We start from the raw sequence: 10,509 nt of genomic DNA, 5'->3' as shown, positions 1-10,509 counted from the left end.
TTATTTAAATTGATCAGGGCAGGGCAGGGCAGCACATACAAACTGCATTTAGTCCAATAAAATACATGATATTATTAGGGTGATAAATAAAAGGCAGTTGCTCCATGACACAAGAGAACTCTCTAGTGGAACAAAAATCTTTAGCCACCTGGTATTCCCAGGCGGTCTCCCATCCAAGTACTAACCAGGCACAATCCTGCTTACCTTCCAAGATCAGACGAGATCGGGAGTATTTTTTTTTTTTTTTTTTTAAGAATTAACCCATCATAGCTTTTTTACAGCTTATATTTTTTTTTACATATCATAGCTTCATATTTCACATCACATCTTCACATCTCATAGCTTCACAGCTTATTTTTACATATCATAGCTTCATATTTCACATCTCATAGCTTCACAGCTTATTTTTACATATCATAGCTTCATATTTCACATCACATCTTCACAGCTTATTTTTTTCCATATCATAGCTTCATATTTCACATCTTCACATCTCAGCCTATAACGCAGATTATCAGTCCACGTCATAGCTTCTTACATGCTTTTACAGCAACTGGTATTCCAAGGTGGTCCCCCATCCAAGTACTAACCAGCCCTAAACCTGCTTAGCTTCCGAGATCAGACGAGATCGGGCGTATTCAGGCTGGTATGGCCGTAAGTGAGGGAACAACTCTTGGTACACTATATAAAGTCAATGTGTCACTCACTCTGAAAGGGACACAGAAAAGTATCCACTTTGTGACACAAACTGAAGAAGCTCAACCCTTGCTTACATTTCCAATATATATATATATATATATATATATATATATATATATATATATATATATATATATATATATATATTTGAGTCTTGTTGGGGGGAAGAGGGCATATCCTATGTTGATTTATGACAAGTTCATTGACTAGGGCCCTATAAAATAGGCGTTGCGGACCGAATCACGGAATCCAGACATTAAACCGAAATTCAACAATATTCAAACATTTATTGAACTTAGTAAGAAATCAACTAAATCTATTCAACTTGTTAGAAAACGCATTCATTTGCCCAAGTCAATCATAAGACATGAACAAAATGCATCAGTGATTCGTATTTCCATGAACTTTCTGAAACGGCACAGGAATGCCCCTGTCTGTGTGCATGTGTGCGGTGCGCTCGTATATCTACACTTTGTGTAGCCGTTAGCGATGATGCTAATGATAACCTTCTTCTGGTAGGGAAGGAATGGCTTTCCCCAAAACCTTCGCAAGTAAATGTTAACTACAAAGTAGCCTATGCCTGCCTGGCAGAATTATACTGTCGTATCGAGTGAGTGGTGGCAATTATTGCTGATAAACAAAGGAGTCCGCTCATACTGAATCCTCGATCATAAGTTTATTCAGATCACAAGCTTCAGCATAAGTGACAGGTGACATGACACCCGGAGAGCGACGCCTCAGAATGGCCGCTCTGCCCTTTCTGTAGTCTAGCCCCTATTTATAAACAATGCAAAGAGATGCTCCCTCTTCTGGCCAATCACCGGTCTCCCCTGTCTACAACACACTTCCTGTCTGTTGTATGTGGCGTTACCCTAAAACATTCCCTCTTGATACTAAAATCAACATTATTTCAGTTCCACTTAAAAAACATTTAACACCATCATAATCTCAATACACTACATTCCCCCCTTTCGAGACAAATTAAAAGTCTCGAAAACAAACAGAATAGGATTATGACTAGTAACAATTTATCTTATTGAGTATCTTTAACATTAAACCAAAAACATTATCCTCTAGAGTGTAAATACCTTTCTATGAAATATGAACAACTGTTTATGAAGTGTGAATACATTAATATGACATATGAACAAATCTTTATGGAGTGTAAGAGCGAAAAACTGTCCGGCAACCTTCCATCCATCAATCAAGACAGTAAAATTCTCTCACGGTCCCTCTGCCCCAGGCAACCACCTTCGGTACTCCAGATAAACTCATAAACCATGTAAATGCATTTGAAACTATGATGCAATTAAATACACATGTAAGCCCCTGCAAACAAAATCCTATCCAATAAATATCCATTGTAAGACTGGTCAACCCATTGGACCCTACAGTGAACCTCTCCCTGCCTAAACTTCTGTCCCTAAACATCACCGAAATAAACAAAAACATCTAAGATCCTCACATGTATTCAATAACATCAAATATCCTTCTACAAAAATTAATCCCTAAGAATATGACACAATTATGTATTACACATGTCTATATTTCATTGCAGACACTGGAATGTAGTCCACTACACTTCATCTCCCCGTAGTCTCCTCTTCCAATGGACTGTTGATGATGGAATCGGCCACACCCTCCTTGTTTCATCTCCTCCAGTCATATTGTCCCTGTTTGAGTATTTCAATCTCCATATGTTCCCCCAAATGCTTCTGAAAGGAAAGGAAAGACCAAACAGTATCTTTTGCAAAACAACACTTTCAAATTGACCATTAATATCAACTAAGAATATAAAAATGATATATAAATGATGTATGAATCACATTAACCTCTTCCCCCCTTGATTCATAAAATCATACTAAGAATCACACTAATATTGAAAAAATTGAAAAATGATCAAATAATCAAAAAGGATATTTATCCATCAGTAGTCCATCTTCATCCAGATCAGGAACAGTCAACACCGGCATCTGAGTGTTGTCTCCAGGCATCACTCTCCAACCTATCTCAATATCATAGCTTTCTCAAAGGTCAGTAACAAATTACAAACATCACACAGAGTGTTATCAAAGCTGCCATTAAATGTAACCCATCACTGCCCCTACTGGCCTACCTGATCTTGCAACCAAGTCTTCTTAGATCTCCCAAACGCATCCCTTATATTCTTCAATGCATATATAACCCTAGTGATAATATCTGAACTATCTGGACTCAAAGTATAACTAACCTTATGTTACACCATACCATGGAAAAAGTCCCCCCTTCTCCCTTAGATTTATCCTTCAATGATAGGCTTGAAGACTATGACATGTAGCCATGTCTCTTTTCATCCAATTTCAAATATAGCTTCAGATTTCTGTGTCCGGTGCTACCCCTCTTATAATGGTAAAAACCTCATATGGAAGCTTCAACGTTGACATGTAACAACATCCTGTCCATCCATAGGGTAAGAATATATACTTTATCACCACAAACCCTCCAAAATTCCCCATAGTCACATTGTCAGGCAAAAGCTAATCTTTTAACCATCAAAGTCCTGCTTTTCTTACTAACTGGTACATAAAAAAAATAACCTATTTCTCATTACTACCCTTAAGGTCATGCATACCCAAAGTTATCATATAACATCACAATCTGATATTCCCATAAACATACCCCTTACCTCATATGTTTTATTAGAACCAAACAACTTTTAGCCCTCACTGCTTTCACCTCCAATACTTCAGTTACGCTGTTACCTGATTTTCCTTACCATCCAACAAATTCCCATAGGGTAATTCATTTAACCAAGAACACCTATACCTAGGCTTAAACAAATGTTTTGACAACGACATTATTTTATCTGTTACTGATTGTTGCTGATACCACAGTCATGACAAAGCATAAGATTGACACATACTTGATAGAGGTCGAACGACCGTCTCTAACATGTTTGATGCTGGAATTCTCACCAGACATGGAACCAAAGATTCCTACCTGCCATCTATCTCTAACTTTCACAACAGAAGAATCAAACTACATGCATTTAGTTTCTCTCTTCCCTAACGAGCGGTACTGCAGATACCTCTCCTTGTCTGTCATCAAAATCAAAGACCTCATCCTGTACCTCCATGATAGTATCACTATTTCAGATGAATCTTTATTGTTCTCTACTACTATCTGTTCTCCTATTTTAATCCTATTTGTCTTGCTACCTCCTTTAATTTCAGAAAAGTTGTTGTCGGTGTCATACTTCCTACATTTGCTATTGCCATCGTATCATTAATCCCTTCCAAAGTTACCATTAAAGTAGTTGACTTAGTTGATGTATCAACCTTAATTACTTCTAGTGCGAAAGTTCCCGTTATCCTCTGTGTATTATCTACTGTTGGAGTGACTTATTCTCCATAATTATCTCTAATAAGTATTTTTTCCCCAAAGAAAAGTTGTCTTTGCTTGTACTTCCATCTATCACCACTAGTGTCACTTTTTCCCAACTCTCAGTCCTATCTCTAATCCCTGACTTTCAAACTTTTGATTATAAAAAATACACCTATAATTACCTTGATCTCCCTGCTGGGAACTGTAACTATAGATACTCAATCACCCTCAATCTTCTCTTATCATTCAGCAACACATACTTTCTCAACGCATCTGCTCCTAACAGATCTAAACTCCTACCATATCTTCCCACTAAACTTTAAAATGTCCTTCACTACTGTTCTCTCTCTCTTACTACTAACTTTGAAACTTAGCTTACTGTCTTAGAGTTCCTTCAACCCTAGTTCTCCTAACTTATTTTAATCTAATCTTTTCTCTCATAACCTTTAAAAACTTTTTCCACTGATTTATTCACAAAATCCCTTTACCACCAAATTTTAGAATATGTGATTGGGAAAGTCCCCACCTGCCTTTGACTTCTTTACACACAGACTTGGCAAACGACTAAACACCTTTTAGCCTAGCCTGAAATCTCTTGGTGTAAGAATGTAACCCAGAATAACAGTCACCCCTTTTAACTTTATTTTTCAGACAGATTGTCTAATAGGCAGTCTAATAGATTATCATCCTTCCTATGATATTATCTTTTTAAGCAAATGATTCCCAAAAACCCTACTTTTTTAAATCTTCTACCAGACAGTCGTCTAGTGTACATCTTATTGTACAATTCAATTTACACCATGCATCTCTTCCCAACAATGCAATAGGTATATGCTCTAATATCAGTATCTTAAGAGTAATTAACTGTTTTACTACCTCAAATCCCTATCCTAATTAGTTAATTTTACATAGTGAGATGTTTAACCTCTTTAGGCTCAACACAGATAAGTTTTTACACTATTCACTATCACTTCTCATAGTCCTGTTTTTACTTCAATTGTTAGCTATTTTCTCTTCTTCTCTAATCGATGCTATCAGCTGGCACCCCCCTTTGTATCTTCTAGGCACTAACAGGTGATCTCGACTTGCTCCTTTATCTTCCTCTGTTGTTTTCTCCTGGCGCATTTCCATCACAGGTAAAGTGACCAACCTGTCCATAATTATAACAGTCTTCTGAAAGTTGCTGGAAGTGTAGCTGAAATCTTCCTCCTCCTTCTAAGCCTTCTCGTCCTCTTCCTCTCCAATTCTGTGTCTGTCCAGAAACTGGCTGTGGATATGGAACACCTGGTACCCCCCTTGGCTGGTACAATTGCATTTGATATTGTTCAGTTGAAGCTGTAACAGTGATTGTTGATTTGGTTCACTCTGATTCTTCATAACCAAAGCTTCTCTTCTCCTTCTTCTTCTCCAATTCTTGGGATCCTTTTCTCAGCAGTTTCTCCTCTTCTGTATCTTCAGCTGTGTTACTTCTTCTAAACTATTTGCTTTATCCAGGCATGATAAGCATCGGTCTATATCTCCTTCTATTTCTTCTGTGCCAGTCCTTGTAGGATAAAATCCTCTTGAACATAAAGCACCTTTAATCTCCAAATCTTCATCGCTTTCTTCATCTTTGCTTTCATCAGAGATCAAATCTCGTGTATCCTTCTTCCTTCAACTTCCATCAGAGATCAAATCTCTAGTATCCTTCTTCTTTCCTCTCTTGCCAACTTCCTTCTGATCACAGAGTCATATCCACCCATGACCTCTTCTCAATCACTCATCTTCATCATCCTCGTCTTCTTTAACCTCACTCTTCTCTTCCAGACATCTCATTTCCTTCCTTCTGGAGTTTTGGATTCATCTTTATCGTCGTTTCTGCTTGTCCTCTATCTATTATTCGTTCATCTCCATCTCTGATGCAACAATCACCCTCCTGGATGATCCCTGGAAGCTGAGGATAAACATCCCTAAGCTCTCCTTCCCTTAGCCTTATCTCTATAGCTTTGTTTATCTTATCGCTGGAATCTTTTATCAGTTTTTGTTTGAGAATGAAGGGCAACTTTTGTTTCACTTGCCGGATAACCTCGCAATACTTTAGTTAAAGGGTCACTATTTTGTACTATATCAATCGGTGTAATCACCTTCATATAGCCTTGCTGTCCTTTCTCCCCATTGTAACTACTCTTTTATATTCCTTTATTATGAATTATCTTATTTTAGACTATATAGCCTATGGCTTCCCCCCTGTAATTATTAATATATATTTATTTATTTTTTATTTATTTTAATAAATCAATTAAAAATCATGAATAATTAAAACCAATTTTAATTCCTATATCCTATGTCACCAATTTATCAATTAGTGTCTATCTTACCACAACCCATCAGGAAAGTAAATGTAAGTTAGTCAACTTCAAAGCAATCCCCAAAAACAAAGCCTGTAACCCCTTGCTCTATAACCCCTAATTATCTTAAATTTACAGAATAATGTCAGTCCTTGATTCCCAACACAACTCCAATCAAACCCCAGTGATGCACAGAGCCTCCAAAATGCAATTTTTAATGAAATAGTATTTGCCAAGCCTATGTGAAATTGTCATCTCAAAACCTTTTTTTTTGACTTGATCCTCTGTCGCGTCACGTGATGTCACGTCATCACTTCCTGTATCTCCTCTCTCCCCTCGCTTATCGTTCCTCTCATATGACAAGGGAACAAAGACACAGAAACAGATTTTAGTAGTTAATGCAATCACTGAGTTATTTCAACCATATTCAATATTCCTTCGTTTTGCATTCGCTCTAAGAATTAACTCAGGAAAAATTATAGATCGCTCAAAAACATTTTTATTTTATTTATTTATTTTAATCGTCATTTAATTCAGAACTAAATAGATCGCTCAAAAACATTTTATTTAATTTTAATCGTCTTCTAATTCAATTTATTATAATCCGTTACCATACATCTAATTTATAAATTCAATAGGTCACAAAACAAGTTTCATCTTTAACCATCCGCCGATGTAACAACTAGAATACTCGTGTCCAAATATCTCTTTGTCTGTGTGTTTCTCTGTCTCCCCCTGCAGCCCCCAACAGAAATATGACCCATTAGCAAAAACGTGTTGTAGTTTAGTACCGTAAACCAAAACGTGTCCTAATCTCGTGCCATAAACTCCCCCTTTCTGTAGTGTAGTGTCGCAAAATGAAACGCATGCGCAAATGCATTCAAAAATACTTTTTCACCGTGGAAGGGAGATTTTAGATCTCTCCCCCCAACCAGACGGTTAACAGTCCAGCTGTAACTCCCGTTTCCCCCTCATAGTCAAACAACATTTAACAGCGCTCACAAAACATATAACCTGACTTACACACACAGAGACAAGTTTAAGAGACTTTAATCCATCGCAATGGGGTCTCTAAGGATATCCGTTAGCATGTAGCACGCAACACAATTAGCATTTAGCATTAGAATTAGCCTTAGCCGCTATGTACCACGTGGCCTGACACACAATCAAGCATTTAGAATTAGCCTTTAGCTAACTGCGGCCTACCATGCAAATAAATATCCTGCATTGTGCCCAAATCATTATCCATCATTATCCATATCTCCGCCTAACTTTATGCTGCCTTGAGTTCTGGATAATTATATGAGCGGTTACCCCAAACGAATAATCCGTCAACTATAAGATGAGCATAACATACAATATCATCGTCCAGCTCATGGTTCCCAGAACCAACCTGACAAAGTCTAATACGTCGCCCAGGATTTGTAGCCCACTCCTGCGAGTCGCCTTGTTTCGAGGTCTTTCCAGATTCACAATGCCCTAAATATGTATACGTATTCCAGCTTTTATTCACTACCAATCCATTGTTCTAGACTTCCTATTATTTACCGTTTACCCATCAACCAAATTTAGAATATTTATTTCAGACTCCTAGTCAACAGCAATAACGCCACCCGAGGCACGGTCGTAATGGTACATTCCTCCAGTGTACACAAGCAGTAACAAAACTAACAACTTAGCTGTGAGGAACACTCACCCTTGTCTGGTCATGACTCCAGACCGAGTTAGCTTGAGTTAGCTTGGCGGCTACTAATGCAGCAGAGGAGAGATGCAGAACAGCTCCACGTTGGGCGCCATTTGTCGTATCGAGTGAGTGGTGGCAATTATTGCTGATAAACAAAGGAGTCCGCTCATACTGAATCCTCGATCATAAGTTTATTCAGATCACAAGCTTCAGCATAAGTGACAGGTGACATGACAACCGGAGAGCGACGCCTCAGAATGGCCGCTCTGCCCTTTCTGTAGTCTAGCCCCTATTTATAAACAATGCAAAGAGATGCTCCCTCTTCTGGCCAATCACCAGTCTCCCCTGTCTACAACACACTTCCTGTCTGTTGTATGTGGCGTTACACTAAAACATTCCCTCTTGATACTAAAATCAACATTATTTCAGTTCCACTTAAAAAACATTTAACACCATCATAATCTCAATACACTACAATACCGTGATCATTTGCATCACTCCAGTGGCCATTTGTTCTACAGCAACACCGCTTAACCAAACAAAGGTCTCTTCCTGGTGCACGCTTGCATTTAAGGGTAACTACACCCCAAAATCTAAATGTCTTACATTTTTCCCAGACCTCACAAATGGTCACCTGATAGGGTTTAAACATTGTTGTGGACATAGAACATCCAATTGTGCTGTTTTGCTATTAAAAAGGTGTACTTTTGAGAGTGAAAACCTGCCAAAACAGGGACAAAAGGTCAACGGGGAAATCTAAACGGAGAAAAGGGAACTTGGGAATTAACGGAATCAGGCAAAACATTGAAGGGATTTTATAGTGCCCTAATGGACTACAGACATTGACTGTCTCCTAGACTAAAAACAAAGGCTGCATGTACTGCCTATAATTTGAGGGAAACACACTGTCCATTATTTGATTTGATCAGGGCAGGGCAGCACACACAAACTGCATTTAGTCCAATAACAATCCATGATATTATTAGGGTGATAAATAAAAGGCAGTTGCTCCATGACACAAGAGCACGCTCTACTGGGACAAAAAGCTTACAGCACCTGGTATTCCCAGGCGGTCTCCCATCCAAGTACTAACAAGGCCCGACCCTGCTTAGCTTCCGAGATCAGACAAGATCGGGAGTATTCAGGCTGGTATGGCCGTAAGCGAGGGAAGAACTCTTGGTACGCTATATAAAGTCAATGTGTCACTCACTCTGAAAGGGACACAGAAACGTATCCACTTTGTGACACAAACTGAAGAAGCTCAACCCTTGCTTACATTTCCAATATATATATATATATTTGAGTCTTGTTTGGAGGGGGGGGGGAGAGGGCATATCCTATGTTGATTTATGACAAGTTAATTGACTAGGGCCCTATAAAATAGGCGTTGCGGACCGAATCACGGAATCCAGACATTAAACCGAAATTCAACAATATTCAAACATTTATTGAACTTAGTAAGAAATCAACTAAATCTATTCAACTTGTTAGAAAACGCATTCATTTGCCCAAGTCAATCATAAGACATGAACAAAATGCATCAGTGATTCGTATTTCCATGAACTTTCTGGCACAGGAATGCCCCTGTCTGTCTGCATGTGTGCGGTGCGCGCGTATGTCTACACTTTGTGTAGCCGTTAGCGATGATGCTAATTACAACCTTCTTCTGGTAGGGAAGGAATGGCTTTCCCCAAAACCTTCGCAAGTAAATGTTAACTACAAAGTAGCCTATGCCTGCCTGGCAGAATTATACCGTGATCATTTGCATCACTCCAGTGTCCATTTGTTCTACAGCAACACCGCTTAACCAAACAAAGGTCTCTTCCTGGTGCACGCTTGCATTTAAGGGTAACTACACCCCAAAATCTAAATGTCTTACATTTTTCCCAGACATCACAAATGGTCACCTGATAGGGTTTAAACATTGTTGTGGACATAGAACATCCAATTGTGCTGTTTTGCTATTAAAAAGGTGTACTTTTGAGAGCGAAAACCTGCCAAAACAGGGACAAACGGTCAACGGGGAAATCTAAACGGAGAAAAGGGAACTTGGGAATTAACGGAATCAGGCAAAACATTGAAGGGATTTTATAGTGCCCTAATGGACTACAGACATTGACTGTCTCCTAGACTAAAAACAAAGGCTGCATGTACTGCCTATAATTTGAGGGAAACACACTGTCCATTATTTGATTTGATCAGGGCAGGGCAGCACACACAAACTTCATTTAGTCCAATAACAATCCATGATATTATTAGGGTGATAAATAAAAGGCAGTTGCTCCATGACACAAGAGCACGCTCTACTGGGACAAAAAGCTTACAGCACCTGGTATTCCCAGGCGGTCCTCCATCCAAGTACTAACCAAGCCCAACCCTGATTAGCTTCCGAGATCGGACGAGATCGGGCGTATTCAGGCTGGTATGGCCGTAAGC

The 10,509-nt window shown here is 38.8% G+C and overlaps 2 non-coding genes and 1 pseudogene across 2 annotated transcripts; all 3 read right to left on the bottom strand.

The window, feature by feature from the left end:
- Positions 1 to 541: 541 nt before the first annotated feature.
- On the bottom strand, positions 542 to 660 carry LOC123489709 (annotated as a pseudogene).
- An 8,457-nt stretch (positions 661 to 9,117) lies between these two features.
- LOC123489716 lies at positions 9,118 to 9,236 on the bottom strand. The gene has a single exon (XR_006660609.1). It is a non-coding gene; the product is annotated as a 5S ribosomal RNA (ribosomal RNA).
- Positions 9,237 to 10,390: 1,154 nt separating this feature from the next.
- On the bottom strand, positions 10,391 to 10,509 carry LOC123489715. The gene has a single exon (XR_006660608.1). It is a non-coding gene; the product is annotated as a 5S ribosomal RNA (ribosomal RNA).

The sequence above is a fragment of the Coregonus clupeaformis genome, unplaced genomic scaffold (assembly GCF_020615455.1).
Source record: "Coregonus clupeaformis isolate EN_2021a unplaced genomic scaffold, ASM2061545v1 scaf3221, whole genome shotgun sequence".
NCBI lineage: Eukaryota > Metazoa > Chordata > Actinopteri > Salmoniformes > Salmonidae > Coregonus > Coregonus clupeaformis.
This window is presented reverse-complemented; position numbering and strand designations above follow the sequence as displayed.